Raw genomic sequence first — 18,206 nt, 5'->3', positions numbered from 1 at the left:
TGATTATTGCCCAGAGCGCTAGCAACTGAAGGTAAAGATAAATAAATTGCTCACATTCCTTTAGCTAAGGCTTTCTCTAGATTTAGGAAGTAAATTGAACAACGAATCTGGCTGTTTTGGTCCCTTTGTAGGTGGCTAAAGACCCTCACAGCCAAATTACTCACAGAATCCTCTGCTCTGATACATGTGGTCAGTGAAATGGATGAAGCCACTTTCTGCTGTCTGTTCATTCCAAATGAAACAGAGCATATATTTTGAGACATTTATGTTTAAAGGTTTTGTTTAACTGGAGCTTTTCAGGATAAGTATTGTGGTTCTTTTTAATGGGGAATCTGGAGGAAATAAAATGTAATCACCATTATAGCAAACTCTGTGCTAATTATTTTATGAAATTATAAAAAACAAACTTTGCTATAATCTTTTTAGAGGGGTACCATTTTCTTGATTGTATAAGTAGGAAAATGTAACCAGAGTTTATCTGAGTAATACAAGTGTCCATCCAGGAAGTGACAAAAAGTAAAATTTACAACTAATTGTTTTTTAGTTTTTAAATTTAAACTTCCACAATCTTTTTACACTGGTTGAAGGACTAGGAAAGTGATTGACATGGTTATAATTGTCTCCTTATTTTTCCCCAAATGGGTGAAAAGTCTATCTTGTTGAGTGACAAAAGAAAATAGCCCTGCATCTCCTTTTTTTATCCCCCCCTCTGCATTGCATTTTCCATAAGGCAAGAAGACCAGTTTCTCTTGTAATTTATCTGGGACTACTTACTGTTTTGTATAAACTCAGTTACCTAGGTCAGAAGAATTTAAAGAGGAACTCCTTTTCAGAACATAGAACAAAAGATCACCTTTATTTAAAAACTGGTTTCAGGGCTTCCCTGGTGGCGCAGTGTCTGAGAGTCCGCCTGCCGATGCAGGGGACACGGATTCGTGCCCCGGTCCGGGAAGATCCCACATGCTGCGGAGCGGCTAGGCCCGTGAGCCATGGCTGCTGAGCCTGCGCATCCGGAGCCTGTGCTCCGCAATGGGAGAGGCCACAACAGTGAGAGGCCCACATACCGCAAAAAAAAAAACCAAAAAACAAACAAAAAAAAAACCTGGTTTCAGAAGATCCAGGAAATTGCTTAAATGAGATTCTTAACCTTTTATAGACAATAAAGATAATAAGAAACTTCCCTTAGAGGATAATAGTCAATTTTTTGTCTTTAGATTAACCAAAGGAATCACAGCATATGGGAAGAGTATATACATCAAAGTCAGAACTTGACTCAAGTTGAGAGTCCATTATTTACTGGTCGTGCAATCTGTGTATTTTACAAAACTCTTAATCTTTAGTTCCAACATCTGTAAGATACAAATAATAATTTCTACTTAAAAGATATATAACAAGATACATGCGAAGGCATCTTCCTGAAATGTTAGATGCTGGATAAGTGTGCTGTCCCATGATAATCAGAAAACGATAAACCCTTCCCTCCTATGAAAATGATGGTTACAGAAAAGACTTTGTGTTAGAGACTAAATTAAGTGTTTTTTTTTTAACATCTTTATTGGAGTATAATTGCTTTAAAATGGTATGTTACTTTCTGCTTTATAACAAAGTGAATCAGCTATATATATACATATATCCCCATTTAAGCTGCCAGAGAAGTGGTTTGTATCTCTAACAGCCAGAGGATTCATTTTATTTTGAATGGATAGGCTATATTATGTGATGGTAACGAACAACCCGCTTCCCCTCAAATTTCAGTGGCTTTTAACAACAGAGGTTTATGTATTGTACATGCTTTGTGTCTCTCATGACTCGACTAGGGCAAGTGTTGTAATCTCCTTGCAGGCTGTGGAAGCAGCCACCATTTTAAATGTTGCTCATGGCAGTGGTAATGGAAAAGAGACAGTACAGGAAATTGTCACTAGTTTTTAAAGTATTCCGATTCTAATGGCACCTGTCTCTTTTGCTTACATTTCCTTGGCGAAAGCAAGTCTTGCTGCCACACTCACCCTTAATGGGGCATGGAAGTTCAAGTCTACATACAATGAATAGGTTTATTATTTTATTTTAAAAGGAATTTGTAAATTATATGTCAAAATCACAGCAGTTTTAATTCATAATAGTAAAATATCAATCAATATAATGCATTGTTTTTAAACGCCCTTTGGGTGCTAAATGTAAAGGGTTTCTGAGACCTAAAAGTTGGAGGACAACAGACTAAAGCTATTCACTCTCACTGAAACGTCCTTTCTTCTTTCTCTTGTTGCTGCAATTCTGTATGTTCTTTCAGGATGAAATCAAATATTACTTCTATGAAAACTTTCTTAGATTACACTCCAACACCAGGAAAACTTGTTCCTACCATACCATCTATTGCCTTTATCGTTCATTTCTAGCATACAGGTGTAGTGATTTCAGAATTGTTAACCTATATCCCCAGGGGAAACAGCTTTCTCGACTGAAGTGTGGAGTGTATGTACTGTTGCTTTGGCATTTAGAATTTCAGACTCCACTTGTTTTCAGGGTTAGGTCAGCACCTTTTACCTGCACTCCTGTCAGTGAGGTTGTTTCATACATTTGTAACCCCATTCGATTCTGCATTCTATTCTGGGATCCCTCAGCCTTCTAAATAATACTTTTTAAGTTGTATACATTAAAGTTAACTCTTTGTGCTGTAAAGTTTCATGGATTCTGACAAATGTGTAGCATGTACCCACTGTCACGGTATCATATGGAATAGTTTCACAACACTAAAAAATCTCTTGTGCCTCCACTCTGTAACACCTCCCCACCACACACACATACACACCCACCAAACACACACATACACGAACCTCAAACTCCTGGCAACTACTAATCTATTATCTCTGTATTTTTGCTTTTTCCAGAATGTCATATAAATGCATCAGTATATAGCCTTTTCAGACTGGCTGACTCCCATTAGCAATAGGCATTTGTGATTCACCGATGTCTTACATGGCTTGATAGCTCATATCTTTTTATTGATGAATAATATTCCATTGGGTGACTGGGCTCCAGTTTGTTTATTCATTTACCTATTCAAGAAGATCCTGGGTGCCTCCGTTTTTTGGCAATTATTAATAAAGCAGCTATAAATATTTCCATGCAGGCTTTCACGTAGACGCACATTTTAAAATTAGTTGGGTAGATATCAACAAGCACAATTACTGGAATGGTATGGTAAGGGTATGCTTAGTTTTGGTCATTTTCCTACATTGGGCTGGTAGGCTTCTGTTATCACACAGGTGACTTCCCTTCATCGCATATTTTTAATACTTTTATACCTGGAGATCTTCACCTTTCTCTAAGCTCTTCTACCTAGATTCTTAAGCCTGGACTTTTTCTACCATCTATCTAGCCCTTTGGTTTTCTCCCTCTCCTTCAATTCAACAACACGAGTGTGGACCCAGCTTGTCCCCAAAGCCTGCGTGGCCCCGAAGCATCCAATTATAGGGAATCTTCACCAGTGCCTGAGATTTATGGGCCTGAAGAAAATTATGTGTCCTTGCAAATGTCATCTGCTGAGACCCACAACGTGGAGACTGGACAGTCCTGATTCTTCCACAAGCCCCAGAGTAAAACTACTGGCCACGGCTGCAGACAAGAGCACAGAGAAGAAGGAAGAGAAGGTCCTGGTCAAGAAACAGAAGACCAGAACCGTGTTCTCTCAGACCCAGCTGTGTGTACTCAATGATAGATTTCAAAGGCAGAAATACCTCAGCCTCCAGCAAATGCAAGAACTTTCCAACATCCTGAACCTTAGCTACAAACAGGTTAAGATCTGGTTCCAGAACCAGAGAATGAAACGTAAGAGGTGGCAGAAAAACAACTGGCCAAGGAATAGCAACATTGTGTGACTCAGGGTCCAGCAACTACAGAATACCCAGGCTTCTATTCCTACCACCAAGGATGCCTGGTGAACTCTTGCAGAAACCTGCCCATGTCGGGTAACCAGACCTGGAATAACCCAACTTGGAGCAACCAGAGCTGGAACAGTCAATCCTGGAGCAATCACCCTCGGAACAGTCAGACCTGGTGCCCCCAAGCTTGGAATAACTAGACTTGGAACAGTCAATTCAACAACTATGTTGAGGAATTCCTGCAGCCCCAGATCCAGTTCCAGCAAAATTCTCCTGTCAGTGATTTGGAGGCCACCTTGGAAACTGATGGGGAAAGCTAGAACACAATGCAGCAAACTGCTAAGTATTTCAGTTCCCAACAGCAAAACATGGATTTATTCCCAAATTACTCTCTGAACATACAGCCTGAAGATTTGTAACGATGGCTGTATTATTCAATCTCAGTTTGAGCCTTGACTGTATTACTTCCCTAGATTTTTTCTTTTACGATTACGTATCTCTCTGCCTTGAAAAGCTGCTTTTCATTGTGCCTTTTGTGTCAGTTTGGGGGTGTATGATTGGTGACTAATCAAAGAGGCTTCAGAAGCATTGGCTTCTACAGACAACACGATAAAAGATGACTGGCGGCTATAGATAACTAGGTTATAATACTATTTTTTGGATATCTTTAGGATCTAGAACCTAACCTCAAGAATAGGGAGCAAAAGTACAAAGATGTGTGATGAAGGATTATTCATATTTTCTGGGATGGGGAGGCTTTACTTGTTAAGAACCTCAGTTGTTAAGGTGAAGGGTTAAGCTACAATGTGCTTCACTGATTTCCTCTACCCATTTTTGCTATTTTACTACAACCCCTAATTTTTTCACCACTCTAGTATGTGTAGAAAGATGTTTTGATTTGTCCACATCATAATACTACCAGTTGGCTGGTTCGTTTATAAGAACCAATAAAAAAAAAAAATTACCCATTAAAAAAAAAAAAAAGTACGCTTAGCTTTGTAAGAAACTGCCCAGCTATCTTCCAAAGTGGCTATACCATCTACACTCCTAACTGCAATGCATTCCTGCTGCTTACCAGCAATCCTTACCAGCAAATAATATTGTCAGGTTTTCTCTATTTTATTCTTTCTGGTAGTTGTGTAGTAATATCTCCATAAATTTTTTAAACATCTTTATTGGAGTATAATTGCTTTACAATGTTGTGTTAGTTTCTGCTGTATAACAAGTGAATCGGCCATATGTATACATATATGCCCATATCCCCTTCCTCTTGCGTCTCCCTCCCACCCTCCCTATCCCACCCCTCTAGGTGGTCACAAAGCACTGAGCTGATCTCCCTGTGCTATGTGGCTGCTTCCCACTAGCTACCTATTTTACATTTGGTAATATATATATTTCAATGCTACTCTCTCACTTCGTCCCAGATTACCCTTCTCCCGCCCCGTGTTCTCAAGTCCATTCTCTACATCTGCATCTTTATTCCTGTCCTGCCCCTAGGTTCATCAGATCCATTTTTTTTAGATTCCATATATATGTGTTAGTATAAGGTATTTGTTTTTCTCTTTCTGATTTATTTCACTCTGTAGGAATAGACTCTAGGTCCATTTGCCTCACTACAAATAACTCAATTTCGTTTCTTTTTTTTTTGAGTTTTTTTTTAACATCTTTATTGGAGTATAATTGCTTTACAATGGTGTGTTAGTTTCTGCTTTATAACAAAGTGAATTTCATTTATTTTTATGGCTAATATTCCATTGTATATATGTGCCACATCTTCTTTATCCATTCATCTGTTGATGGACACTTAGTCCATACATTTTTAATGTTTGTTTTGTGTTTATGTGAGAGCCATAATTTTAACTTTCTGAAAAGTACTGACAATTTTACTTCTAGTCTCTCTTTGGTATATAAACCCAACTTTTATGAATGTTATGGGAAACAGAATATGCAATTATATGAAAAGAATATGGGTACGTATCTGTTTGTGTGTGTTGATATAAAGCTGTTATTTATCATATTTAGTCAATTCAAATAGTAGATTTATGGATTTAATTAAAAATAAGCAAGTTAATTTGATTTTGCTTTATTTCTCTATGACATCCACCAATTAGAAGAGGAGACAATAGAGATTAATTCACTAAACCGCTGATATTGATTTATTTTCCTCCAAAGCCTTAGGAAAGTACATGCTGTATGAAATTATTGAGGTTATTGTGCAAAGCTGCTGCTGAATCTGAGATACTTGACAGCCACAGAATAAGGAGAAAACTCAGTGTGCTATGTGCTTTGTGCTGAGATAAGTTCAGTTATTTTCAGATCCCTTTCATTTCAGTTGCTATTTAGGATTTATATAATTTGGTAACACACTGTTGAGGGCTTATAGATTAACCTGAAATTCATAGACTTTATGGTGAAAAACTTCAAGACATTATAGGCTTACAAGAAACAGTTTTCTGGCTGATAATTATAGAATTAGGATCAGTAGGGTTTTAAATGGACAGTGATTGGAGTACAAATGTTATTGGGGGGGAAAAGGGATAAGCCAATATGAGATTTGGGGGAAGCTCTTACTCCTTTGATTACTATTTCACCATTCTCATATGAGCTTCAGTACCAAGATAGCAATAAAATAATTCTATAGTTCTTTTCACCAAAACAGTCTGGAATTTATTTAAGGAAGTAAGCACAGCTTACTGGCTGCATTTGTTACTAAATTTTTTTTCTTTTTTAATTAAACTAATTCTTTGCGAATTGGCCCAACATGATGCTAGAAAAGAGATGACAGGATGATTTTACTAGAGAGCCACTCAGTATGGGGCCAATCTGACCAATATGTCCCAATATCACCAGCAAAGGGTAGCTCCATTTTTCTCACTACCAAGTCAGACCCCTCCATGCTTTGGAGATCTCAGCATCCTTTTCCTCTTGTTTGATGAGCTGATTGAATGCAGATACAGACAACAACCTGAGTGGTGATGTAAGCTGTTGAGTATTCATTTGATTTTAAGCATCTTAATAACTACAGTATAGAATAATTATATCTCCTAATTTATACATTCATTATACATTACATCTCTGGAAAGCAGAAGGGAGAAAAATAGTACAATCTTAATATCTGGGCTTTGTTGTCACGGAGACAGGAGTTGGAATCATGCTCTGCTGCTTATGATCTTGAGAAAGTTACATAACTTCTTAGAAATTCATTTTGTTCACCTGTAAAATTGAGACGGTAATATTTATCTTTTTAGTGATAAGTAAGTGAAAGGACTAGCACTTTATAATCACTTAAAAAATAATCTCCCTGGGCTTCCCTGGTGGCGCAGTGGTTGAGAGTCCGCCTGCCGATGCAGGGGACACGGGTTCATGCCCCGGTCTGGGAAGATCCCACATGCCGCGGAGCGGCTGGGTCCGTGAGCCATGGCCACTGAGCCTGCGCGTCCAGAGCGTGTGCTCCGCAACGGGAGAGGCCACAACAGTGAGAGGCCCGCGTACCGCAAAAAAAAAAATCTCCCTCCTTCCTCAATTTGGTAATTAATAATCAGTTCTCGAGTACTTCATTGTCACTTGCCTCATGACCTCCTTTTTCTTCAAAAGAAAAAAAAATAGCATTAGGAAATAATGTTTACAGACTGATTTTATTGGGAAAAAATTAGCAAAACTATTATAAGAAATATCCACTCCCCCGGCCACCAAAAGAAACACTGATATGTCTTCACAGGAACGTTCTATCACATCTTTAAGAATCAGATCATTCCAATGCTATTATCTCTTCCATAGCAGCCAGATTGGCCATAAAAAAAGGAGGCAATTTAAAAATTATTTTTAAAGTTGGCATTACTTGCTACCAAAATGTGACAAAGACTGCACACACATGCAAAAATTATGGATTTATATTACTATAAATATTGATTTAAAAATCAGAAACAAAATATTAGCAAGTAGGATTCAGTAGCCCATTAAAAAAACTAATACATCATGACCGATCGGGTTTTATAACAGGAATACAATATTCAGTCAACATTAGGAAATGTACTAATATAATGTATTATATAGATCTATGTATTTAAATAAATTATATGATCATATGCTTACATGCTAGAAAAATTTTTTTCAAATTCCACACCAATTCTTGATTTTAAGTGTCAATAAGATTGGAATGAGTTGATCCTTCTCAGTATGATAAACTATTTATATCTCAAAAAAAGGACCAGTGTCATGCTCAACAAGGACACACTAAAGTTAGGAATAAGGTAAAAATGCCCACCACCATACATATAGCTTAACATTGTACCAAGATATTAAACAATAAAATTTTATGAAAGAAAGAAGTTAGAAGTATAAGAATTTAAAAGAAGGCAAAGTGATCACTATTTGCATATGACATGATTGTATACTCAGAAAAACCCAAGAGAATCAACTGAAAAAAGATCTTTATGTGATAACATAATTCAGTAAGTTTGTGGGGTTAAAAAAAATATGCAGATGTCAGCAGCTTTGTTAAGTAGGAACAACAATAACAACAAAAACAGTTAAATGATAGAAGTAAATAAAATAAATATTATTGATGAAGATACAATACTTAGGAATAATGAAAGAAATCTGCAAAACCTTCATGGGAGAAACTTGGAAACCGTTATTTTATCACTTTAATGCTATGCTGATAAAATAACACTTGGTATCCTAGGGATTCTAAAGTTCACATGTAAAAACAAATAAGAAATATTAGGAAAGCAACCTCAGGGGAGAAGGAGGAAGAATACCGAGGAAGAATTAGTCTTAAAACAAATTACTAAAATATAGTACTGGTGTTTGGATAGATCAATAGGACAATAGTCTATGGAATAACTGGGTTGTGAAGCAGACAGCTATAAAAGATAACGTTGGATCCATTACACATTAGTATAAACTTTAAATTAAACAAATATTTAAATATGAAAAATAAGCCATACAAGTTTAGAAGACTACATGGGAGGATTTCTCTATAATTTTGGAGTGAGGGTTCCTGTTCTAACTTACTCAAAAGGAAAAAATGGTAAATTTGATTACTTAAACAGTACAAAGTTTTGCAAGGTAAAAAAAAAAAAAAAAAAATATATATATATATATACATAATATATATACATGGCAAAGTTAAAAGACGATCAACAAATTGGAAAAAAATTTGCAACTCATAACACAGGAGAAAAAGATGCTCTACAGGAAGTTGAGAAAAAGAATATTAATAACCTCCAAAAGAAAAATGAGCTAGGGATGTGAACACAGAGCTCATAGAAAAAGTACAAATGTCCCTTAAACATGTAAAAAGCTGCTAAATCTCACTTATGATAAAAGAACTGCAAATTAAAACTAAATTTCAGTACCAGATTTCATTTTTCAGATCAACAAAAATCCCAAAATTTGGCAACAGCCATTTTGGTGAGGTTATGGGAAAATAGACTCATTTCATTTTTCTCAGGCGACACTGCAGAATAGTGCAATGGCTAACAAAGGTAATTTGGCAATTTCTCTCTAAATGAGAAATGCTTTACCTTTTGATTCAGCAATCCCACTCCTTGGAATTTATTCAACAGATGTATCTGCACATGTATAAGACGTGTGTGTAATAGGTATGTGCGCAAGATTACTCATCCAGTATTGTAATAGCAAAACATTAGAAACAAACCAAGATTCCATCAACAGGAGAATGGTTAAATGATCTACAGTACATCCACAGGATGAAATACTATGTGGTTGTAGGAAAAAAAGATGAATTCTCTATTTACATATATGAACAGTTTTATGAGATATAAGTGAAAAAAGCAAGATTCAGATCAAAGCATAGGATATTTTTTGATGTACAAGAGGAAACTTAGAATATGTGTTCATATGTTCTTATACTTGCATAGAAACACTGGAGGGATACATAACAATTAAAAGTTGTTTGCAGCTGGAGATGTGGTGTGGATCTGAGGATAGAAGTAAGATTGAGATATTTCACGGATGAGCTTTTTTTTTAAACTTCTTTAAACCATGTGGGGTTTTTTTTTGTTTTTTTTTTTTGCGGTACGCGGGCCCCTCACTGTTGTGGCCTCTCCCGTTGCGGAGCACAGGCTCCGGACGCACAGGCTCAGCAGCCATGGCTCACGGGCCCAGCCGCTCCGCGGCATGTGGGATCTTCCCGGACTGGGGCACGAACCCGTGTCCCCTGCATCGGCAGGCGGACTCTCAACCACTGCGCCACCAGGGAAGCCCTCATATGAATATTTCTTATTAATTTTTTTTTTCATTTTGGGTCTCGACAATACTTCTTTCCACCAATATCTGGGGTCAAATATTTAGGCTTCTGTATTGTCCCCTGGAAAATGCAAACTTGACCGTACACTCACTGGTCCCTTCACACACATTTCACCTTTGAAAGTGAAATTAATTAATGATGTTCTCTGGCTATTCAGACCCCAGGAAACAAAAAGCCTACTTTTGCCTTTTATATTCCCCTGTTGAGTTTGCATCTGAGTGATAGAATTCTCTGGGTTTACCTGTGTTTGCAAGCAGAAAACAACAGCAAGCATCCAGCACTCATTTTCCAATATATTTCCTTCTCCACTGAATCTTGAAAAGGCTCCTCCAAGTAAAACTGGTTAGGCTTCCTTTGGTGCTTTCCAAAGACGTCGGATGCAGACTACAGCCATTGAGTTTTGTTTCATTTTGTTTTTAATTGATTGACGTATAGCACTGGGCTCCCTGACTACCGTCTCCTTTCTTTTTTTTTTTTAAATTAATTTATTTATTTATTCATTTTGGGCTGTGTTGGGGTACCATCTCCTTTCTGAGAGTCTGTATCTTTAAATATTAAGAGAGAATGAACATGTTGCTAATGTTGACTATCAGCTACTTTTTACTGTTTAATCACACATGGTCACAAATAAAAAGTGAAGGACTACTCTGAGTATGGTTAATGGGAGGTAAGCACTAAGACGTGAAGGATGCTGCGACCACTATCTGAAGAAAAAGAATTCACTCAATATGATTTCTTACTTCATTTCAAATTCCCTCTCATTCTATATGAAATATTGAGTTAAGAGATGAAATAAATTGTTGTGACACTTCCCTTAAAAAAAAAAGAGTCTTCTCTAAAAGAAAATTATTTTGCAATTATTCATGGAGTGCTTCATAATTCCCATAACTCTTTCTGAAGTTGCAAAAGCAGACACCCAGATGTATATCAAATATCTAAAATAAAATGTTATAACTGTTATAATTCCTCTGTTAACACCTCTTTTAATACAAGAAAAATGAGATATAGGTTATGGTAAAATAAGAACCATGAACAAGAGTCACTGAGTTTCTCTGTATCAATTAGGGTAAATCAGGAAAGCAGTTTGCAATGAAGAATCTCTTACAGAAATTAAAGTTTATACAATTCGAGGGAAAATAGGCTTCAGAGGGAAGTTGGAGGAATAGCGAAAAGTCACTAATGAGCTCTCTTGAAACAGGGGCACTGGAGGACAGGGTGGAGCTTGCAGGGAGATCTGGAATTCAGGCATGTCCAGCCCATGGGGTTAGACTATAAAGGGAAGTGGTAGAAAAGTCTGTGGAAAGGTAGTTCCTCCCAATCTTGTTGCTGTTGGTCAGCAGAGCTAACAGTTGGGAAAAAGAGAGGACACAGGACAGGAGACGAAGAGAACAAACTGGGATTCACTAGCACCTCTATATCTGTCTTCTACTGCAGGGAAGAGCAAGGATAAACTCAAATTGCATGCACCTCCATGCCTGTCTGTCACTCCATCTAACCACGACAGCCTCAGAGAGTAATGGCTACCAACACGCTCTGCTTCCCAAATCTCACATAAATTTCACTTTTGCACCAAATAGTACACCTGGACCATACAGGGAAGAGGATTCTTAGAAATGCAGTGTCAGCTTAGCCAATTTGACACTGAATGATAGCACCACACAGTACAATTCAATCAACAGGTACTGAGTACTTACTCTGCATCAGGTACTAATCTTATGTTCAGAGATGAAAGACACTCTCTATCCTCACCAAATAAACCATTATTAAGGGGACAAAATATGGGAAAAAAATATTGTAATCAGGGTGGGAAGAGTAACGCTAACACTGATGGTTGGGTAACTCAACACTATACTCAACCCATTTCCCTCTGACTCATTATCTCTACCAGAGAAGATGAAAAAACTAATATCAGTTTGACAGCCTCTTTTGTAGCTAGGAGTAATCATGTGACAAAATTATTGCAAGTTGGATCTAACTGGAATTCTAATTGGTGCTTTGGAAAGGCATCGATTTTTTTCTGATGATGGGAGAATGCACAGCTCTACACCCTTTCTGGCTTTGAATGTGGATGTGAAGTCTGATGCTTTAGTGACCTTCTTTCAAGTATGAGGGAAAAGCCAAGAGAATTTCAAAGGTGCTGGCCTTGATGTTGCTGATCCACTAAATGCCAACAGACTTCACATTCTAGATTTTTTAATTAGTATGAAAAAACAAACTCATATTTATTTAAGCCCTTGTGCTTTGAGTTTCCCATTACTTGCAGTTAAATGCATCCCTAACTACTTCCTCTATAGAAATAGCTATAGTAAAGAAAAGAGAAAATAAAATCAAGAACAGCTTCCCTAAGAAAGACACAGATGAATTGCTTGTTTAATGTCAAGATGGATAAAGATAGACAATTTTTTACCCAGGTATGTAAATACAAAACAACACAGGTATTTTATTACATTAAAGCAGGTATTTTATTACATTAAAGCAAAGATGCTTTTCACAGTTCCTCCATGTCCCAGAAAGTTCAGTATATACCTTCCAGCTGAAAATTAAGGGAAATAAACAGAACTTAATGCTTTTAAACCTTCCCTAATGGCATTGAGATCTGAGTAGAGCAATATTCAGTGGACATTCCATCGTTGATATTGGATGAGTGCTTTGGAGAAAAACATTCAGGACTAGAAATTGTTGGTGAGAACAATGGACTGCTATTGGCTAAAGTGTAAATGAGAGAAAATCAGCTAGGGACTGTAATCAGTAGCCTAAAACATATAATATTTGTTGGTATGTGTGCCAGCACTTCTTTATCCATCAAAGACAGATTTTACTTTCTCACTAGAGTCATCTGCTGATCCCAGACTCACCTTCAAAATCCTTCTCAACACAGGACTTCAGCTAGTCACTATCAGTTAGAATTGGTATGTGAGAAAAAAAATTACTTGCAGTCATGATCTTGAAATATTATCAGAGATCTGACTTGAAAATGAAAACCTTAGGGTAATCCTTACATTTCAGATTAATATAGAAACATAGGCATGGTTGGGATAAAAGAAGAGTTTAATGATGAAAGCCTTTTATATCTGATAGTTCTGGTTTTGAATTCTGAATTTTGGATGCTGGTCAGGGGAATTCATCTCTCAGTTTGCACCCTCTTTAAAAATGGGGTACAAATACCTAACTCATAGATATATTGTAAGTAATAATTTATGTGAAAATATTATCTGTGAAGTATCTGTGATGATGATAATAATGAGTCAGATCTTTTTAATTGAACTCAAGGAGGAAAAAGCAGTTGCGAATATCAGATCACACTATCATCAAATGGAAATTCTTGGGCCATATCTAATTTGAATGGCATTTAAGAATATATATGAAATTTACTCAAAAGAACCAAAAGGTAGAGAAGCAACTCAAAACTGCAAAACAGAAATACCACATTCTTTGGATTAAGTATTTTTAAAAGGCTGTTTTAAGGGTAGAGGTACTAGATCTTTGAAATGTGCAATTATTATGCAGAAAAGGATTAATGTGTCTGTCTTCACCTTGAATTTCTAACATTTAAATTTCTAGTTAGGAATATGACCAGCAATCCCTTCTACTTTCATCAAACATGTCCCACTAAGGGATAGATCCAGATTTTGTGAGACCTCAAGCATATACAATTTGTGCATCTTTCTTTCATGAAAGGAATGCAAAAATTACAAATATAAAATTATGTTTGAAAATGAATATTCAAGTAAAATAAGAAAAGAAATCACAATAAATTACTGTAATAAATGACTCAGGCCCCTTTTTCTGAGATCTCTTTAGGCAACTTACAAGTAATTCTTAGAGATGTTTTCTGGTTGCTACCTGGCTTTTCATACCTGAAACACTGTCCAACTCAGCAACTCCCAGCCCTCACAGGGGCAGGAGGCAGTGGGGACACTGAAGCTGAAGATTCATCAGGTTCACAGCAAATCTACCTCTGGTTCCACTCTAAGTCATTCTAAGTCATAATGAACTAGCAAAGCAATAGCAAATTCAGTTCTTATTGCATTTGAATGTTTTTCTTTAAGCGTTATGCATTTTTTTCAGATGTGGACAATTTTTAAAGTCTTTATTGAATTTGTTACAATCTTGTTTCTGTTTTATGTTTTTGGTTTTTTGGCCATGAGGCATGTGGGATCTTAGTTCCCTGACCAGGGATCGAAACCGCACCCCCTGCATTGGAAGGTGAAGTCTTAACCACTGGACTGCCAGAGAAGTTCCATTAAGCATTGTGCATTGGCAACCAAATTTAAAATAACTGCCTAGTCTACTTTTTAGTAACTTAGTCCTTCTAGAGGAGTTGTTTCAACACTGGCCACACATCAAAATGATCCAGGGCACTGTTAAAAAATACCAGTGCCAGGGCCTCACTCCAAGAGTTTCTGATTTAACTGGTCCTATTGGGGCCTAAGAATCAGTATTTAAAAGCTCTTGAGGTAGTTCTAATGTGAATCCAGGGTTAAGAATCACTGACCTAGGGAGTTGAAAGATTCTAAAATATTTATCATGTTTGGTTAATAAAATCTGCATTGTAACTGCTAGTTGAAAATTAAACAGTGTATATCTATTAATTTCAGATTGCTGAAAAGATCAAACTGTATACAGATACTAAGTGCCTACTTAAGAATGACCCAAACAGGGGAGAGAGGAGGGACAGAAAGGAAATTTGGAAAACTTCCTATTTTCTTTTGTCCTAGAAAATAGGAATCAGACAAATAAGAATGGACACAATACATATTGATACACTTTTGTCGACTACAGTCACAAACTAAAAAGGGAACGTTTAAAAATAAATGAAAAAGAAAAGCACTGAGCAAGGTAATGGAATACGAGTAGATGTTAAATATTCCTGGATGACTCAAAATTGCTAGTTGTAGCACAACTGTAGGTGGGTTTTTTTTTTTTTCAGACATCAAATTAATCTGACAGCATGACAGGTTATGACATGATAAGTTCTGTCATTTTTATTTTTCTTTCTTCCTTCTCTATCTGTTTTATTTAATAGCAAACATGAATTTTCCTGGACACTACTGTAGCAATTATCATTCAGCCATTCAGTCTATCAAGAGAGAGACAGGATGGCAAAATAATTAAATAAAATAAAACCGTAGTTCAATATAAGGTAAAAAAAGAAATTACTTGTCCCACTTTAAAAAAAAAAAGTAGAAAGTCAGTTTGGGAAAGAATAAAAAAAAAATCTCCTATTTTTGATATTCAATGTGATTCCATTTAGCTCCAGAGTTGGCAAAGACTGAAAGGGAGAAATGGTGTCTGTACAGATCAAAATAAAGAGAGTCAAGAAAATGACCTAATTTAGTTGTTTTCAAAATTTCTTTTTGCTCTGGAATCCTTTATTTCAACAAAACCTTAGTCAAAAGCTCAATATGGAAAATGAAAATAGCAGAGTTGGCCTGGGTGAGAAGAAACTCAGGAAAGTTGAGATAAGACCCTTGGTGGGTTGGGATGAAAGTGCCTCATGACTTTAACACTTTCAGCAATGCTTGTAGCACATCCTCAGAACCATAAGAAAGATGTGGAAAACAGTTTGAAAGCCACTAATCCAGAGAATTCAGATTCCAGATTCTGCTGCTAACAAAAGAGCCTTTTTTTAAAGAGAAGATGATCTTTTTCACTGGTAACAATAGATATAAACAAATAGTGCTTTTAATTTTTTTTTTTATTTACTAATGTGCAAACTCTATGGCTCTAAAAGAATCCATTAAAATGTGGAACTGAATTTATGGCACATTTACTGAGCACCTCTATATGTTAAGAATTCTACTAGAAGCTACAGGTTTCAAGGACTAAGTAAAATGAAGGAGTGGGTAGAAAGGGAAGGGAGAAAGATCTTTTAATCAATTTTATTTATTGACTATTGTTTGAGCATCTATTGTGTGCCAGACAAGGTTCTAGACACTTAAAAAAAACAAAAACATAAAATTTCCTAACAACAAATAAGCCCTCCAAAGAACTTATGTCCCATCATAGGACGATAAAAAATAAATAATAAACACTAGGAATAATTGAGAAGGTGACATCCATGGAGTAAAAGGGTTTGGGAATGTTGGAGGTATAGTTACAATTTCAAATAGGGAGATCATGATAAGTCTTCTTGAGAAGGCACATTTGAGAAAGACCTGAAGTAGAGAAAGGAGTAAACTATGAGGATATCTGAGAACACTATACCAAGCAGAGGAAAGAACCAGTAGATAGGCCCTGTGTTGAGAGAGAGTTCTGTTGGATGATTGGTGTGGTAGCTAACATGATTTAAGAGAAAGGTTAGTAGGACCTGGGGTCAGAAAGGTAAAGAGGTATGGATGGAGCGTGGTTAATCACACAGACCCCATAGACCATTATATAGCTATTACTCTGAGTGAAATTGTGATCAGAGGATTTGAGCAGAGGAGTGATAAGCTTTGGCTTTCATACTAAAAGGATTATTCTAGTTGCTGTGCTGAGATTAGGTAGGGTTTGGGGACAGGGTCAAGTATGGAAGCAAGAGGGCCATTTAGAAGGCTATTTGCAATAGCATAAGTGTGAAAATGAGGGTGGCTTAGATTGGGGGGGTGAAGAGATTTAGAAGTATTTTTGGATTTTTTAAGATGGAGATAATAGAATTTCATGGTCAACTGAATGGATGGATGGTATGAGAGAAAGAGTCAGGAGCCAAGGATTACTCCAAGATTTTTGGCCAGGGAAATTAGAATAATGGATCTCTCAATGCTTTTGCTCATGTTACTTCTTCCACTGATGATGCTTTCCCTTTAGTTTCTCCATTTTAAAATCCTATCAGTCTTTCAGGTAATAACTAATACGCTCTTTGCTTCCAGAAACCTTTCCTGTTCTCTCAAGATGAAAGGATTGTCTTTCTTTTCATACAGCCACAGTCTTTTTTGATACCTTTCTCATGGTATGAGATACCTTCTCATGGTATATATCAATATCAACTTCATATTAGAACATTTTGTGATGCTGTCTAGCTTTCCTACTAGACCGCCAGTATTTTCAGGAGAGGAAATAAAAGTTGATAACAAGCATGGTCCCTGACATATAAGAGAAGCACAATATTAATGCATAAATGACATTTTCCAGAATATATTTGTGAGTTGAGATGTGACATTTTTTCATTCATCTGTATCCCTTTACTTACATTGTTGGTTACTTTTTTCACAACAGTTATAACCAGAATATAGATTCAATGGAGGACAAGGATTAGTTAATAAGGCTAATAGTTTGACAAAGAAGAGATGGTGGTGGCTATTTTAATTTTGTGAAGAAAAGGGCATTCACAGGAAGTGGAAGAAAGCCTATTTTATTGAACACTTACTGTTATGTGTCAAGTGCTTTATGTCTGATCCTCTTTTACCCTCAAAAGTGTGTATAAGCTATGTGCTCAGTATTTCCATTTTGCAGATAAGAGAGATGATAATCAAAGAAGTGAAATAACCTTACAAAAGTCACATAATTCATGTGGTGCAGGAACTCAAGTCCTTTGATCCTGAAATCTATGCCTTTTCCTTTTGTATCACACTGCCTCTCCAGATCTTTGGACTTTCTTTCCATGCTATAAATTCAATGAAAATGTTCTGAAGGTTTATTTTATTTAAATTCAAATTTATGGAAAATTTAAAGTCAAGTAAACAACTCTGCATACAGGGTCTGGAGCAACTGAAGGTTACCGGGAAACCTATTGTGAAGGGCACTGCAAGCTCAGGTCAGGAAGCAAAGGTATGACTCCATGGTAGTTGGCAAACACAAAGAATTATTTAAATAAGCCCCACCTCCCTGCTAAAAATGTTCACCATAACATGGAAAGAAAATTACTCCTAATTAGAAGTAATAAAATGGTTCTTAAGCAGTTGACTTGCTTTTCACACTCCTTTCTAAGAAATATCTCTAGAAGCCCTAAAGCTGTTTTGATTCTGAATGTTTTTTATTTTAATAAAGCTACTTTTTAAATGATCATACAGAATAGTAAGTTCTGAAAGACAGAACCTTCTCTGTTATAGCCCTGAAATTCAGAACAAAGTTGA

General features: G+C 36.5%; 1 pseudogene across 1 annotated transcript in view; it reads left to right on the top strand.

Moving 5' to 3' along the window:
* Positions 1-4,198, top strand: part of LOC309965483 (homeobox protein NANOG-like) — a 113,582-nt pseudogene extending 109,384 nt beyond the window's left edge. Inside the window, exon 2 of the transcript in view lies at positions 3,377-4,198. The product of the transcript in view is annotated as a homeobox protein NANOG-like (transcript). The remainder of the gene's footprint in view (positions 1-3,376) is intronic.
* Positions 4,199-18,206: the final 14,008 nt, after the last annotated feature.

Source organism: Leucopleurus acutus (assembly GCF_964270905.1).
Source record: "Leucopleurus acutus genome assembly, chromosome: 8".
In the NCBI taxonomy this organism is placed as follows: domain Eukaryota; kingdom Metazoa; phylum Chordata; class Mammalia; order Artiodactyla; family Delphinidae; genus Leucopleurus; species Leucopleurus acutus.
This window is presented reverse-complemented; position numbering and strand designations above follow the sequence as displayed.